This window comes from Oncorhynchus keta, chromosome 28 (genome assembly GCF_023373465.1).
Source record: "Oncorhynchus keta strain PuntledgeMale-10-30-2019 chromosome 28, Oket_V2, whole genome shotgun sequence".
Taxonomy (NCBI): domain Eukaryota; kingdom Metazoa; phylum Chordata; class Actinopteri; order Salmoniformes; family Salmonidae; genus Oncorhynchus; species Oncorhynchus keta.
In genome coordinates, this window is record NC_068448.1 from 62381577 (window position 1) to 62399076 (window position 17500).

Below are 17500 nucleotides of genomic sequence, written 5' to 3' on the forward strand. Positions count from 1 at the left end.
TCTCTTCCCTTCTCTCTCCTTCTCTCTCCTCCTCTCTCCAACTCTTCTGTCCTCTCTCTTCCCTTCTCTCTCCTCCTCTCTCCAACTCTTCCGTCCTCTCTTCCCTTCTCTCAACTCCTCTCTCCAATTCTTCCGTCCTCTCTTTTCCCTTCTCTCTCATCCTCTCTCCAACTCTTCTGTCCTCTCTCTTCCCTTCTCTCTCCTCCTCTCTCCAACTCTTCTGTCCTATCTCTTCCCTTCTCTCTACTCCTCTCTCCAACTCTTCCGTCCTCTCTTCCCTTCTCTCAACTCCTCTCTCCACCTCTTCCGTCTTCTCTCTTCCCTTCTCTCTCCTCCTCTCTCCAACTCTTCTGTCCTCTCTCTTCCCTTCTCTCTCCTCCTCTCTCCAACTCTTCTGTCCTCTCTTCCCTTCTCTCTCCTCCTCTCTCCAACTCTTCTGTCCCCTCTCTTCCCTTCTCTCAACTCCTCTCTCCAACTCTTCCGTCCTCTCTCTTCCCTTCTCTCTCCTTCTCTCTCCAACTCTCCCGTCCTCTCTTCCCTTCTCTCAACTCCTCTCTCCAACTCTTCTGTCCTCTCTCTTCCCTTCTCTCTCCTTCTCTCTCCTCCCCTCCCCAACTTTTCCATCCTCTCTCTTCCCTTCTCTCCCCAACTCTTCCGTCCTCTCTCTTCCCTTCTCTCTCCTTCTCTCTCCAACTCTTCCGTCCTCTCTTCCCTTCTCTCAACTCCTCTCTCCAACTCTTCCGTCCTCTCTCTTCCCTTCTCTCTCCTTCTCTCTCCTCCTCTCCCCAACTTTTCCATCCTCTCTCTTCCCTTCTCTTCCCAACTCTTCCGTCCGCTTTCTTCTCTCCTCCTCTTCTGTCCTCTCTCTTCCCTTCTCTCCCCTCCTCTTCCGTCCTCTCTCATCCCTTCTCTCCCCTCTTCCATTCTCTGATTTCCCTTTTCTCTCCTCCTCTTCCGTTCTCTCTCTTCTGTCCTCTTCTCTCCCCTCCTCTTCTGTCCCCTCTCTTCCTCTGTCCCTTCCTCTTTCCTCACTCTACTCAGCTTCAATCTCTCTGACAAGCAATTAGCTACGACTTGCACACACACCGAATGACCGCATGAAAAAGCTAAATCATAAACTGTAGCAATTTCACACCGGGTTTTAGTTTGAAATTATTTAAATTCTCACCAGAGAGGTAGAAACAGAGAGAGAGAGACATGTTACTGGCTGTGTGATTATTCTCACCGCTGTTTGGGTTCCTGAATGAGTGAATGGCTGTGGGTTGTCTGGAACAGGCCTGACATGTCTACACGTCAAACAGAATTAGAAGCAGCAAACCAGCATTCTATTATCCTCCACTAAAACACGACAGCTAGTTTGCTTCCTGCACCCAAACCTGAAACCTCACTTCCTTACTGGAGCATGGAAATCTGTGTTGTGTTCTAAATCTGAAACATTGTTAAGAAATCTTGTATGCCTGTTTTCTCAGGAGGGATCGTGTCAAGGGGTGTTTGTGAATGAGAAGTAAAATAAAAATGGACTTAAATCGTTACTAACAGGGGTCGATTATACAGAATTGGAGGTGCTGTTGATCTGTTCATCTGGAGTCTGTTCTGCTTGTTGGAGTTAGAATCTCAGACTGCTGTGAGAGAAAGAGAAAGAAAATCTATTCAATCAATTCAAATGGTATTTGTCACATGCTTCATAAACAACAGGTGTAGACGAACAGTGAAATGCTTCATAAACAACAGGTGTAGACTAACAGTGAAATGCTTACTTCCGGGTCCTTTTTCAACAATGCAGAGTTCAATTATAAACAAATATATATAAAAATACACCATTATAATATAAATATTGACAAAAAAAGAGCAAAAGCAGTTATAGAAAGAAAGAGAGAAAAGTGCATATTGATTGCCTACCAGTGTATCAGTACAGAGGTTGCCCTTGAAGGAGAGGTAAAGAGAGTCATTATGTCAATGTTTCTGAGTCACTTTCTGTTTCTCTCTCTCTCAATTCAATTCAAAGGGCTTTATTAGCATGGGAAACATGTTTACAATGCCAAAGCAAGTCAAATACACTATATATATTTCTCTCTCTATTTAATTTCAGGGCTTTATTTGCATGGGAAACATATGTATACATTGCCAAAGCAATTTAAATAGATAATAAATAAAAGGGAAATAAACTAGAGGTCGACCGATTAATCGCAATGGCCAATTAATTAGGGCCGATTTCAACATTTCAATAACAATTAGAAATCGGTATTTTTGGACGGCGATTTAAAAAATATATATTAAAAAAATTACAACTTTATTTAACGAGGCAAGTCAGTTAAGAACACATTCTTATTTTCAATGATGGCCTACCAGGGAACAGTGGGTTAACTGCTTTGTTCAGGGGCAGAACGACATATTTTTACCTTGTCAGCTCTGGGATTCAATCTTGCAACCTTACGGTTAACTAGTCCAACGCTCTAACCACCTGCCTCACTAGGAGACTGCCTGTTACGCGAATGCAATAAGAAGCCAAGGTAAGTTGCTAGCATTAAACTTATCTTATAAAAAACAATCAATCATAATCACTAGTTAACTACACATGGTTGATGATATTACTAGTTTATCTAGCGTGTCCTGCATTGCATGTAATCGATGCGGTGCGCATTCGCTAAAAAGGACTGTCATTGCTCCAACGTGTACCTAACCATACACATCAATGCCTTTCTTAAAATCAATACACAGAAGTATATATTTTTAAACCTGCATATTTAGCTAAAAGAAGCAGGCGTTCATTGCCACGCAGAGTCAGGGTATATGCAACAGTTTGGGCCGCCTGGCTCATTGTGAACTAATTTGCCAGAATTTTACCTAATTATGACATAACATTGAAGGTTGTGCAATGTAACAGCAATATTTAGACTTAAGGATGCCACCCGTTAGATAAAATACAGAACGGTTCCGTATTTCACTGAAAGAATAATCGTTTTGTTTTAGAAATTATAGTTTCCGTATTCGACCATATTAATGACCTAAGGCTCGTATTTCTGTGTGTTATTATGTTATAATTAAGTATTTGATTTTGTAGAGTAGTCTGACTGAGTGATGGTAGGCACCAGCAGGCTCGCAAGTATTCATTCAAACAGCACTTTCGTGCATTTTGCCAGCAGCTCTTCGCAATGCTTCAAGTATTCCTCTGTTTATGACTTCAAGCCTATCAACTCCTGAGATTAGACTGGTGTAACCGAAGTGAAATGACTAGCTAGTTCGCGGGGTGCGCGCTAATAGCGTTTTAAACGTCACTCGCTCTGAGACTTGGAGTAGTTGTTCCCCTTGCTCTGCATGGGTAACGCTGCTTCGAGGGTGGCTGTTGTCGTTATGTTCCTGGTTCGAGCCCAGGTAGGAGCGAGGAGAGGGATGGAAGCTATACTGTTACACTGGCAATACTAAAGTGCCTATAAGAACATGCAATAGTCAAAGGTACAGTGGGGCAAAAAAGTATTTAGTCAGCCACCAACTGTGCAAGTTCTCCCACTTAAAAAGATGAGAGAGGCCTGTAATTTTCATCGTAGGTACACTTCAACTATGACAGACAAAATGAGGGGAAAACATCCAGAAAATCACATTGTAGGATTTTTAATTAATTTATTTGCAAATTATGGTGGAAAATAAGTATTTGGTCACCTACAAACAAGCAAGATTTCTTGCTCTCACAGACCTGTAACTTCTTCTTTAAGAGGCTCCTCTGACCTGTATTAATAGCACCTGTTTGAACTTGTTATCAGTATAAAAGACACCTGTCCACAACCTCAAACAGTCACACTCCAAACTCCACTATGGCCAAGACCAAAGAGCTGTCAAAGGACACCAGAAACAAAATTGTAGACCTGCACCAGGCTGGGAAGACTGAATCTGCAATAGGTAAGCAGCTTGGTTTGAAGAAATCAACTGTGGGAGCAATTATTAGGAAATGGAAGACATACAAGACCACTGATAATCTCCCTCGATCTGGGGCTCCACGCAAGATCTCACCCCGTGGGGTCAAAATGATCACAAGAACGGTGAGCAAAAATCCCAGAACCACATGGGGGGACCTAGTGAATGACCTGCAGAGAGCTAGGACCAAAGTAACAAATCCTACCATCAGTAACACACTTCGCCGCCAGGGATTCAAATCCTGCAGTGCCAGACGTGTCCCCCTGCTTAAGCCAGTACATGTCCAGGCCCCTCTGATGTTTGCTAGAGAGCATTTGGATGATCCAGAAGAAGATTGGGAGAATGTCATATGGTCAAATGAAACCAAAATATAACTTTTTGATAAAACCTCAACTCGTCGTGTTTGGAGGACAAAGAATGCTGAGTTGCATCCAAAGAAGACCATACCTACTGTGAAGCATGGGGGTGGAAACATCATGCTTTAGGGCTGTTTTTCTGCAAAGGGACTAGGACGACTGAACCGTGTAAAGGAAAGAGTTAATGGGGCCATGTATCGTGAGATTTTGAGTGAAAACCTCCTTCCATCAGCAAGGGCATTGAAGATGAAACGTGGCTGGGTCTTTCAGCATGACAATGATCCCAAACACACCGCCCGGGCAATGAAGGAGTGGCTTCGTAAGAAGCATTTCAATGTCCTGGAGTGGCCTAGCCAGTCTCCAGATCTCAACCCCATAGAAAATCTTTGGAGGGAGTTGAAGGTCCGTGTTGCCCAGCACCAGCCCCAAAACATCACTGCTCTAGAGGAGATCTGCATGGAGGAATGGGACAAAATACCAGCCTTGTGAAGACTTACAGAAAACGCTTGACATCTGTCATTGCCAACAAAGGTATTGAGATAAACTTTTGTTATTGACCAAATACTTATTTTCCACCATAATTTGCAAATAAATTCATTAAAAAATCCCCCAATGTGATTTTCTGGATTTGTTTTCATAGTTGAAGTGTACCTATGATGAAAATTACAGGCCTCTCTCATCTTTTTAAATGGGAGAACTTGCACAATTGCTGGCTTACTAAATATTTTTTTTGCCCCACTGTATATGAAATACAAATCGTAAAGAGAGAAATAGTCCTATAATTTCTATAATAACTACAACCTAAAACCTCTTACCTGGGAATATTGAAGACTCGTCTTAAAACGAACCACCAGCTTTCATATGTTCTCATGTTCTGAGCAAGGAACTTAAACGTTAGCTTTCGTACATGGCACATATTGCACTTTTACTTTCTTCTGCAACACTTTGGTTTTGCATTATTTAAACCAAATTTATCATATTTCATTATTCATTTGAGGCTAAATTGATTTTATTGATTTATTACATTAAGTTAAAATAAGTGTTCATTCAGTATTGTTGTAGTTGTCATTATTACAAATACATTTTAAAAATCGGCTGATTAATCGGTATCGGCTTTTTTGGTCCTCCAATAATCGGTATCTGAATCGGCGTTGAAAAATCATAATTGGTCGACCTCTAAAATAAACAATAAAAAATATACAGTAAATATTACACTCACAAAAGTTCCAAAAGAATGAAGAGAATTCAAATGTCATATTATGTCTATATACAGTTTTGTAATGATGTGTACCTATGATTTTCTTCCTAGGTTCCTTCCTAGGTTCTGGCCTTTCTAGGGAGTTTTTCCTAGCCACCGTGCTTCTACACCTGCATTGCTTGCTGTTTGGGGTTTTAGGCTGGGTTTCTGTACAGCACTTTGAGATATCAGCTGATTTACGAAGGGCTATATAAATACATTTGATTTGATTTGATGTGCAAATAGTACAAAAGGGAAAATAAATTAACATAAATATAGGTTGTATTTACAATGGTGTTTGTTCTTCACTGGTTGCCCTTTTCTTGTGGCAACAGGTCACAAATCTTGCTGCTGTGATTGCACACTGTGGTATTTCACCCAATAGTTATGGGAGTTTATCAAAATTGGATTTCTTTTAGAATTATTTGTAGGTCTGTGTAATCTGAGGGAAATGTCTCTAATATGGTCATACATTTGCCTGGAGGTTAGGAAATGCAGCTCAATTTCCACCTCATTTTGTGGGCAGTGTGCACATAGCATGTATTCTCTTTCGAGCCAGGTCTGACTATGGTGGCCTTTCTCAATAGCAAGGCTATGCTCACTGAGTCTGTACATAGTCAACACCGCTCTCCTTAAGTTTGGGTCAGTCACAGTGGTCAGGTATTCTGTCACTGTACCCTATGTTTAGGGCCAAATAGCATTATAGTTTGCTCTGTTTTTTTCATAAATTCTTTCCAATGTGTCAAGTAATTATCTTTTTGCTTTCTCATGATTTGGTTGGGTCTAATTATTTTGCTGGCATGGGGACCAGCTTGCTTAGGGGGCTCTTCTCCAGGTTAATTTCTCTGTAGGTGAAGGCTTTGTTATGTAAGGTTTGGGATTTGCTTCCTTTTAGGTGGTTAAATTAATGGCTATTTTCTGGATTTTGATAACTAGCGGGTATCGCCCTACTTCTGCTCTGCATGCATTATTTGGTGTTTACATTGTACACAGAGGATATTTTTTCAGAATTCTGCATGAAGAGTCTCAATTTGGTGTTTTTCCCATTTTGTGAATTCTTGATTGTTTAGCGAACCCCAGACCTCACAACCATAAAGGGCAATGGGTTATTACTGATTCAAGCATTTTTAGCCAGATCCTAATTGGTATGTCTAATTTTATGTTCCTTTTGATGGCATAGAAGGCCCTTCTAGTGGTTAGAGCGTTGGGCCAGAAACCGAAAGGTTGCTGGATCTAATCCCCGAGCTGATAAGGTAAAAAGCTGTTGTTCTGCCCCTGAGCAGGGCAGTTAACCTCTAGCGTCGAGCAATCCCGTATCCGGGAGCGTAATCATAGCCACAAGCTTATTACCATAGCATTGCTTATTAGCATAGCATTAAGCCTAGCATTCAGCAGGCAACATTTTCACAAAAACAAGAAAAGCATTCAAATAAAATAATTTACCTTTGAAGAACTTCGGATGTTTTCAATGACGAGACTCTTAGTTAGATAGCAAATGTTCATTTTTTTCCAAAAAGACTATTTGTGTAGACGAAATAGCTCTGTTTTGTTTATCACGTTTGGCTAAGAAAAAGACCGGAAAATGCAGTCACTTACAACGCCAAACTTTTTTCCAAATTAGCTCCATAATATCGACAGAAACATGGCAAATGTTGTTTAGAATCAATCCTCAAGGTGTTTTTCACATATCAATTCGATAGTCTATCAGAAGCAAACGTTAAAATACTGCAGCTGGAGATTACTCAATAATTGCGACAGAGGACACCAAGCGACCACCTGGTAGATGTAGTCTCTTATGGTCAATCTTCCAATGATATGCCTACAAATACGTCACAATGCTGCAGACACCTTGGGGAAAACGTGGAAAACGTAAGCTGACTCCTAGCTCCTTCACAGCCATATAAGGAGTTATTGGCATGAGGCGATTTTAAAAAATGCGGCACTTCCTGATTGGATTTTTATCTGGGTTTTTTCTGTAACATCAATTCTGTGGCACTCACAGACAATATCTTTGCAGTTTTGGAAACGTCAGAGTGTTTTCTTTCCAAAGTTGTCAATTATATGCATAGTCGAGCATCTTTTCGTGACAAAATATCTTGTTTAAAACGGGAACGTTTTTCATCCAAAAATTAAAATAGCGCCCCCTATATCCAAGAAGTTAACCCACTGTTCCCCCGGGTGCCGAAGACGTGTATGTCGATTAAGGCAGACCCCCGGCACCTCTGATTCAAAGGGGTTGGGTTAAAAACGGAAGACACATTTCAGTTGAATGCATTCAGTTGTACAACTGACGAGGTATCCCCCTTTCTTGCCTTGTCTCTCAGATCGTTGACAGCTTTGTGGGAGTTACCAGTGGCGCTGATGTTAAGGCCGAGGTATGTATCGTTTTTTTGTGTGCTCTAGTGCAACAGTGTCTAGATGAAATTTGTATTCGTGGTCCTGGCAACTGGACCTTTTTTGGAACACCATTATTGTTGTCTTACTGAGATTTACTGTTATGGCACAAGTCTGACAGAATCTGTTCAGAATATCTAGGTGCTGCTGAAGGCCCTCCTTGGTTGGGGACAGAAGCACGAGATCATCCGCAAACAGTAGACCTTTAACTTCAGATTCTAGTTGGGTGAGGCTGGCTGCTGCAGACTGTTCTAGTGCCCTCGCCAATTTGTTGATATATATGTCGAAGAGGGTGGCGCTTTAGCTGCATCCCTGTCTCACCTGGCAGCCCTGTGGAAAAAAAGTATGTTTTTTTGCCAATTTTAATCGCATACTTGTTGTTTGTGTAAATTGATTTTTTAATGTTGCATGTTTCTCCCCCAACACCACTTTCCATCAGTTTGTATAGCAGGCCATCGTGCCAAATTGAGTCGAAAGCTTTTTTGAAATCAACAAAGTATGAGAAGACTTTGCCTTTGTTTTTGGTTTGTTTGTTTGTCTCTCTCTTTTTCTCGCTCTGTCTATTTCTCTCTCTCGCTCTGTTTCTCTCTCTCTTCTCTCTCTCTCGCTCTCTCAACCTCCCTCTCTGCCACTTTCCCTCTCTCCCCCTCTCTCTCTCTCGCCTCTATTTCTCACTATCTCTCTCTAAGTGAGATGAATTGAAGTCAATGAGAGGATCTTTTCATAGCCTCTTGTAGTCGTATTTCAGTTCTGTCCTGTGTGTTTCGCACAGCAGCCTGTGGCCTGGAGTTTATCCTAAACGTAAGAGACATAGCTCTTGCACCTTCTACAGAGCAGCTCAGTACTGTAGAAATGTCAAACCCATCAGAATACATTTTTATTTCACTTTTATTTAACCAGGTTGGCCAGTTGAGAACAAGTTCTCATTTACAACTGTGACCTGGCCAAGATAAAGCAAAGAGGTGCGGCAACAACAACAACAACAGAGTTACACATAAAAACAAACATACAGTCAATAACACAAAGAAAAACTCTATGTACAGTGTGTGCAAATGTAGAAGAGTAGGGAGATAAGGCAATAAATAGGCCATAAAGGCCTATAATTACAATTTAGCATCAACACTGGAGTGATAGATGTGCAGATGATGATGTGCAAGTCGAGATACTGGGGTGCAAAAGAGCAAGAAGATAAATAACAATATGGGGATGAGGTAGTTGGGTGTGCTATTTATAGATTGGCTGCTCTGACAGCTTATGCTTAAAGTTAGAGAGGGAGATACAGTGGGGAGAAGAAGTATTTGATGCACTGACGATTTTGCAAAATCTTTGGAGGGAGCTGAAAGTCTGTATTGTCCAGCGACAACCCCGAAACCTGAAGGATCTCCTCCAATATGGAGGAGTGGGCCAAAATCCCTGCTGCAGTGTGTGCAAACCTGGTCAAGAACTACAGGAAACGTATGATCTCTGTAATTGCAAACAAAGGTTTCTGTACCAAATATTAGGTTCTGCTTTTCTGATGTATCAAATACTTATGTCATGCAATAAAATGCTAATTAATTACTTAAAAATCATACAATGTGATTTTCTGGATTTGTGTTTTAGGTTCTGTCTCTCACAGTTGAAGTGTACCTATGATAAAAATTACAGACCTCTACATGCTTTGTAAGTAGGAAACACTGCCGATTTTGCAGGTTATCAAATACTTGTTCTCCCCACTGTATAAGACTTTTTCTTCAATTCGTTTCAGTCATTGGCAGCAGAGAACTGGAAGGAAAGGCAGCCAAAGTAAGTGTTGGGTTTGGGGATGACCAGTGAAATATACTTGCTGGAGCGCGTGCTGCGGGTGGGTGTTGCTATGTTGACCAGTGAGCTGGGCTAGGGGGCAGAGTTTTCACTTTTGGATAAATAGCATGCCCAATTTCAACTTCCTGCTACTCATGCGAAGAATTACAAGATATGCATATGATTCATAGATTTGGATAGCAAACACTCTGAAGTTTCTAAAACAGTTTGAATTATGTCTGTGAGTATAACAGAACTTATGTAGCAGGCAAAACCCGAGGACTAACTGTTCAGATGTTTTGGGGGGCCTCTCTCTGTTCCCTGAGGTGTTATTGCCAAGGGATATTTCTTAGGAACCTGTTTTCAGTTCCTTCCGCTTCCACTGGATGTCACCAGTCTTTGAAATTTGGTTGAGGTTATTCCTTTGTGCAATGAAGAAGTAGGCCAACTAGGAACTGGGTACACTTTTGTGAGTTGCGCAAGACGTGAGAAGTGGCGCTGGTTTGTTTTCATTCCTGTATTGAACACAGATTGCCCTGTCTACAATTTGATCGATTATTAACGTTTAAAAATACCTAAAGTTGTATTCCAAAAGTAGTTTGAAATATTTTGGCAAAGTTTATAGGCAACTTTTGAAATATTTTGTAGTGACGTTGCATTTTTTGTAAGCTGTTTTTTTCTGGATCAAACGCGCTTTATACATGAACACTTTGGATATATATGGACGGAATTAATTGAACAAAAGGACCAATTGTGATGTTTATGGGACATATTGTAGTGGCAACAAAAGAAGCTCGTCAAAGGTAAGGCATGTTTTATATTTTATTTCAGCGTTTTGTGGAGCGCCTGCAGTGTTGAAATATGCTAACTCCTTTGTTTACTGCTGGTGTAGATGGTGCAGGCTATCAGATAATAGCTTCTTGTGCTTTCGCCGAAAAGCATTTTAAAAATCTGACATGTTGGCTGGATTCACAACGAGTGTAGCTTTAATTGAGTATCTCACGTGTGATTTAATGAAAGTTTGAATTTTATAGTATTTTATTTGAATATGGCGCTCTGCATTTTCCCTGGCAATTGGCCAGTTGAGACATTTGCGTCCCGCCTATCCCTAACTAGTTTTAAGAAGCAGTGCAGCTTGGTTGGGTTGTGTTTCGGAGGACGCATGGCTTTTGACGTTCGTCTCTCCCAAGCCCGTACAAGAGTTGTAGCGATGAGAAAAAGGGGTTAAAAGGGGGTAAAATATGTTTAAAAAATATATATTTTGGGGATTTGAGATGCTTAATGTAAGTCTTTGTATTTGGGGTTGTCCACATATTCTATGTCAGAACCGTCCAGAGTAGTGATGCTAGTCGGGCAGGCAGGTGCGGGCAGCAATCGGTTGAAGAGCATGCATTTCGTTTTACTAGCATTTAAATGCAGTTGGAGGCCACGGAAGGAGTGTTGTATGGCATTGAAGCTCGTTTGGAGGTTTGTTAGTGACATAGTGTCCAAAGAAGGGCCAGATGTATACAGAATGGTGTCGTCTGTAGAAGACTATAGAAACACGGTAAATGTTTTAAATGGATCCTAAATCTTTAGGGATGGTGCATCCTGTGTCATATCTAGATTGTGCGTGTCTTTACGATAAGCAAGCCTTTTCATGCAGCAGCGTTTAAGTCTATGCGAGATTCATTAATCGCGTGGCTGCCTAGCCAGAGCAAGGCAGAAGGCAGCTAATTTGATCAGTGGATGAGATTTGAGTACAGAGCCTTCTTTAATCGTTGGCTAATGAAAAAAATGTATCTTAGCTTTGAAATCGTTATGAAAGGGTAATTAAGAAGATATCTTCTGAAAGATTTATCGTTAGTGAAAATGCATTTGGTGAATGGTAATGATATTTAAAAAGATGTGCCAATGGATGACAGAAATAAAAAACCTCTCAGCATATATTAGCTGAACTTTTGGGGAGATTGTGTGATCATTTCAAAAAGAGAATACTGTGCAGACTGAGGAGAGGCCGATTGTCTGAGAAAGATGCACAGAAAGAGGTGAGACCGAATAGGAGGACGATAAAGATTGGAAGAGAATGGTGAGAAAAGGAAACAGAGAAAGAGGTTTCCGGTGCATAGCCTACAGGGAGGGAGATGCAGCTTAATGTAGTGTTTTTTTTCTCCATATGCACTGGACTGGGTGTTCCCAGGGGCCCCAGCTGCTCTCTGTCTGTGGACTCCATATATCACTAACACAGAACCTACACAGGTGAGGGAGGGAGAGAGAAAGTGGGATAGAGAGACAGGGGGAGGGTGGAAGAGAAAGAGGAAGTAGCTCTCTGTCTAGAGATATGAATTAATGAAAGGAGCTGGTACGTGGTCGACCAGTCAGTTCTCCACATGTCTGGCTTTAAATACAGTCTGCTTTTCTAATAAGCACACTCTCAGGGCACACACTCCTTGCGTACGCCAGTCCACACAGACTCTCACACACACATGGACACACCTCCCCCCCATTGTGCTCCCAAACACACTGCGGCTCCAGACAAGGGCTCCTGTGAGTCAGCCCTTTATTGGTGTGTATGTGTGTGTGTGGGGGGGGGGGGCATGCGTGTGTCTGTCCCTACAGACACAGTGCTGTCTCTGTCCTAAAGGTGGACCACAGGCAGGATGTGTGGTCTGAACCGTTGGCTCTGCATAACATGTCTCTATTCTGCCCTGAAAGAACTGCTCAGTCAAAAGGCCATGTGGGCATGGGATGTTTTAACAGTGGAAAACCACAGCTCCGTGTTGAACGCACCTCAGTGACATGATAGTTAGATTAGGGAGCTGCGTTCAAGATAAATAGTTATTTGGAGTTGAATGCTACTGTAGTCTGTTGTATGAGCGCCGGTTTAAAGTTACTCACTTTGTGTGGGGTGAGATTTCCTAACAGTATAGTACAGTATGTATGGTACACTTGCCTATCAATCGTCTAGCCATGTATTGTGTTAACCGACAGCTCATGCACTTGAGACGATGTATAACCCTCGGTTAACCCGAAAGACAATTGAGAAACTTGAGCGTTATCACGAGGAGTGCCCCTTTTTCCAGACACTATTAGTAACCGGTACACCAGTCTGATTTGGCTGGTTGTGAAACAAGAGAGTGTGATGCCTATTCTGGTGTATTTGAAACCTCCTGAGATTTGGAGGCAGGTACATTCGAAAGCTGACTCTGTCCTGTTCTTTTCTGCCTCGTGTGCTGGGGACTGAACAGGGTTGTTTATTAAGGATTCTGAAGGTGGCACAGCATTTTTCCTGACAACTGCTGAAGAGTTTGTTTATACTCTTACACAAGCAGGCAGGTTCATGGACACACACACACACACACAGACACACACAGAGAGAGAGAGGTTGTCTTGGTATCATGTGGACCAGCACCAAGCCCCTGGGCCACAGAGGAGACCTGACAGGAGAGAGGGAGGAAGGAGGGAGAGAGATAAAGAAAGGGATTGAGAGAGAAAGAGAACAAAGAGATGTGCTCTCTGTTTCTGTGTATACTTTGCTAATAACTATTCAATCCGTATCCAAACATTTGGAGTCCGATAATCCAAATCCGGCAGGACCAAGCATGACTCTGATGCTATCATTAACATCCCTGCTTTTCCATTGCAACAAAGCCCTCCAGACATCGGGTCATTTCCATGTAAAAGGACCCATGAGACACTTTTTCAACCATTTTCCATACTAAAACTTAGGAATAAGCAAAGGGCTCTGGTCACAGATGGAAAAGGGGTCTTAAAAAACATGACTAAAATGTATTAGAAATGCATGAAAACACAATAATGTTTTGCAGAAATGATTTGACTCGTGTCTTGTAATTCGGTTACCAAAAAACCCAGGTATCTTTCAGATATTTTCTAATTTCTCTCCCTCATGAGGAGGGAGGATTATGAAAGTTCATAGAAGTAACAAGGAAAGGTAGACCTACCAATTAGGTATTGTTTTTTTAAATTAAATATTAAATGATTCAAACATTTCACTCTGTTACCAATTCAGTAACTGATTGACCAGAAAATCTGTAACATAATGACAGCAATTGAATTGGGCAAAAAGAAACCATAGTAGTCACAAACGACAGTGCAGTAGAGTAAAGTACAGTAGAGTACAGTAGAGCACACATGAGTGTGCTTTTTAAAATAATTGTACCAATATGTTATTTGGCTCATTTCCGGAGGTGAAAAGGACATTTCAAATGGTGTCAGCATAATTTTATTTTCATTCATTTTGGAGTAGAATGTCCTTTTGAAATGTAATCAGAACTGAGCTTCTCAGATCTTCGACCCCCCTCCCCCCCTCCCCTTTTGACCTTTCCCACTGCTACATATGTTAAAACTGACCTTTCCCACTGCTACATATGTTAAAACTGACCTTTCCCACTGATACATATGTTAAAATTGACCTTAGATAAGTATAGAGGCGATTTGCTTCCTCCTTCACTGGGCTGAGATTCTTGGAGAGACAAAGCACGTAGAAAGTCAATACCAGATTCGCTCTCTAGAGAGGCTGGTGTCATTTATTTTTCAGGCCTGAAAATGGTTTTCCAGTGCTAAATCTATACCGTACGTTTCTGTGAAATGCATTTAAACTCTAAGTGGGATGACTTTTGAATGAAATAAGAGAAATACTTATAGCTGATTAAAATTGATTCCCCTAATGATCGTGATGAATCATTGTCCTTGTGCTACGATGAGAATACAAGAGGTCCAAAACAAGCATGAATCTGGATGTACGGTAGATGATGCAGAATATTTATAGATAGCCTGTTTGTTTCTCATGCTTCTCTGTTTTCAGATATTTTTGCTTTACCAGCCATCCTGAGATCCTGAGGACTTGGTTAGATAGTCCTGTGGCTGGGTTAGAGAGATCTCACGGCTGGGTTAGAGAGGTCTCACGGCTGGGTTAGAGAGGTCTCACGGCTGGGTTAGAGAGGTCTCACGGCTGGGTTAGAGAGATCTCACGGCTGGGTTAGAGAGTTCTCACTGCTGGGTTAGAGAGGTCTCACGACTGGGTTTGAGAGGCAGGAAGGTTTTAACAGAGACTTGGTTCCAACTTCCCAAAAATGGCTATATGTTACAATGGTAATGAGATGACAGGACTGGGTTTACCCTTGAGATTATAACCTTTTCTAGTGTTGAGCATCAAAACATCGGATTCAAATCAGGCAGGGTGGTTGTTTTGCCACACCCCAGCAACTTCCTCCTACCTGTTTTGATTGAATAGTGTAATAACACTAAGTAGCTAAGGAGGGAGGGGCTATTCAGCGGAACCATATCCTGTTGCACCACACTAAAAATAGCTTCCTGCACCCCTCTGAAGCAAAGTTCAGAGTAATGTTGGATCCTCTCTCTCTCTCTCTTTATTGGCATGGGAAACTTATATTTACTTTGCCAAAGTACAGTGCCTTGCGAAAGTATTCGGGCCCCTTGAACTTTGCGACCTTTTGCCACATTTCAGGCTTCAAACATAAAGATATAAAACTGTATTTTTTTGTGAAGAATCAACAACAAGTGGGACACAATAATGAAGTGGAACGACATTTATTGGATATTTCAAACTTTTTTAACAAATCAAAAACTGAAAAATTGGGCGTGCAAAATTATTCAGCCCCCTTAAGTTAATACTTTGTAGCGCCACCTTTTGCTGCGATTACAGCTGTAAGTCGCTTGGGGAATGTCTCTATCAGTTTTGCACATCGAGAGACTGAATTTTTCCCATTCCTCCTTGCAAAACAGCTCGAGCTCAGTGAGGTTGGATGGAGAGCATTTGTGAACAGCAGTTTTCAGTTCTTTCCACAGATTCTCGATTGGATTCAGGTCTGGACTTTGACTTGGCCATTCTAACACCTGGATATGTTTATTTTTGAACCATTCCATTGTAGATTTTGCTTTATGTTTTGGATCATTGTCTTGTTGGAAGACAAATCTCCGTCCCAGTCTCAGGTCTTTTGCAGACTCCATCAGGTTTTCTTCCAGAATGGTCATGTATTTGGCTCCATCCATCTTCCCATCAATTTTAACCATCTTCCCTGTCCCTGCTATGGCCTACGATAGGACCAGATTATTTTTCTTATCAGGTCATATGGTTAAAAAAAAACTTCTGGAAAATCTCCTGGCCCTAGGGAGGATGAATACATTCAGCCCCTTTACACAGACAAAGAGAAAACTGCGATTGGACAATAAAACGAACAGGGCTGAGCTGGCTGTATGCAGGTTGAATGGTGTAGGCCTTTGCATCTGTAATTAAAAAATATACTCATACAGTATGTCATCACTATTGTGTTGATTGATTCATTCCAGTCAATAATGTTTGATTAAAAAAGCCTAGGAGGCCTAGCTACCCGAAGTTTGAAAATAAACCACATTAGATCACATTCACATTTTCTCAGAACACAAATAAATAGGCCTGTTTTAAACTTGAAATACATATCTTAGGCTATGAAAACATTTCCCCTGGCCCAGATGGGATCAGAGTGCATAGGCTTCTCTAGGTTACCTGCAGCTGTGATTGTTATCAAAAGGAAGCCGGGTTTGTTGTAATTTCATAAGGTAGGCCTCCCGTACTTTAATATTCATATGAGAGGGTTAATTGTTCATTTTTAATAGGTTAATGTTTCTTGGTGAAGATAGGCTGTTGCCAACTCTGTGCATTTGTCTTCAAATGAAATGTTCTACAGAGAAAATAAAGCAAAGATGTCATGTGAATTGAATTGAAGGTGAAGTAGATAATATACAAAAGTGAAATGAACAGTAAACATTACACTCACAGAAGTTCCAAAAGAATAAAGACATTTAAAATGTCATATTATGTCTACATACAGTGTTGTAACGATGTGAAAATAGTTAAAGTACAAATGGGAAAATAAATATGGGTTGTATTTACAATGGTGTTTGTTCCTTTTCTTGTGGCAACAGGTCACACACCTTGCTGCTGTGATGGCACACTGTGGTATGTCACCCCGAGGGAAATATGTGTCTCTAATATGGTCATACATTTGGCAGGAGGTTAGGAAGTGCAGCTCAGTTTCCAACTCATTTTGTGGGCAGTGTGTACATAGCCTGTCCTCTCTTTAGAGCCAGGTCTGCCTACGGCGGCCTTTCTCAATAGCAAGGTTATGCTCACTGAGTCTGTACATAGTCAACGCTCTCCTTAAGTTTGGGTCAGTCACAGTGGTCAGGTATTCTGTCACTGTACCCTATGTTTAGGGCCAAATGGCATTCTCGTTTGCTCTGTTTTTTCGAAAGTTCTTTCCAATGTGTCAAGTACTTATCTTCTTGTTTTCTCATGATTTGGTTGGGTCTAATTGTTTTGCTGTCCTGGGGTTCTGTGGGGTCTGTTTGTGTTTGTGAACAGAGCCGGTGATGGCTTTGTTATGGAAGGTTTGGGAATCGCCCCCTTTCAGGTGGTTGTAAAATTTAACGGATCTTTTCTGGATTTTGATCATTATCGGGTATCGGTCTGATTCTGCTCTGCATGCATTATTTGGTGTTTTACGTTGTACACTGAGGATATTTTTGCAGAATCTCAATTTGTTTTTTTCCATTTTGTGAATTCTTGTTTGGTGGGTGAACCTCAGACCTCACAACCATAAAGGGAAATGTGTTCTATAACTGATTCAAGTATTTTTAGACAGATCCTAATTGGTATGTCGAATTTTATGTTCCTTTTGATGGCATAGAATGCCTTTCTTGCCTTGTCTCTCAGAACGTCCACAGCTTTGTGGAAGTGACCTGTGGAGCTAAAGTTTAGGTCAAGCTATAGCATGTCTAGTTTTTTTTTTTTTGTGTGCTCTCTCTCTCTCTCTCTCTCTCC

The 17500-nt window shown here is 41.3% G+C and overlaps 1 protein-coding gene and 1 long non-coding RNA gene across 3 annotated transcripts in view; one reads left to right on the forward strand and one right to left on the reverse strand.

Moving 5' to 3' along the window:
* Positions 1-17500, forward strand: part of sema5a (sema domain, seven thrombospondin repeats (type 1 and type 1-like), transmembrane domain (TM) and short cytoplasmic domain, (semaphorin) 5A) — a 205228-nt gene that overhangs the window by 9042 nt on the left and 178686 nt on the right. The window contains exon 2 of one of the 2 annotated variants that reach the window (XM_052483480.1): positions 7827-7877. The exons of the other annotated variant lie outside the window; for it this stretch is intronic. The gene's annotated coding sequence lies outside the window, so the exon portion shown is untranslated. The remainder of the gene's footprint in view (positions 1-7826; positions 7878-17500) is intronic. 2 annotated transcript variants of the gene reach the window in all.
* Positions 15090-17500, reverse strand: part of LOC127912848 (uncharacterized) — a 6853-nt gene continuing 4442 nt past the window's right edge. The window contains exon 3 of the long non-coding RNA XR_008083685.1: positions 15090-15924. This is a non-coding gene — a long non-coding RNA (uncharacterized LOC127912848). The remainder of the gene's footprint in view (positions 15925-17500) is intronic.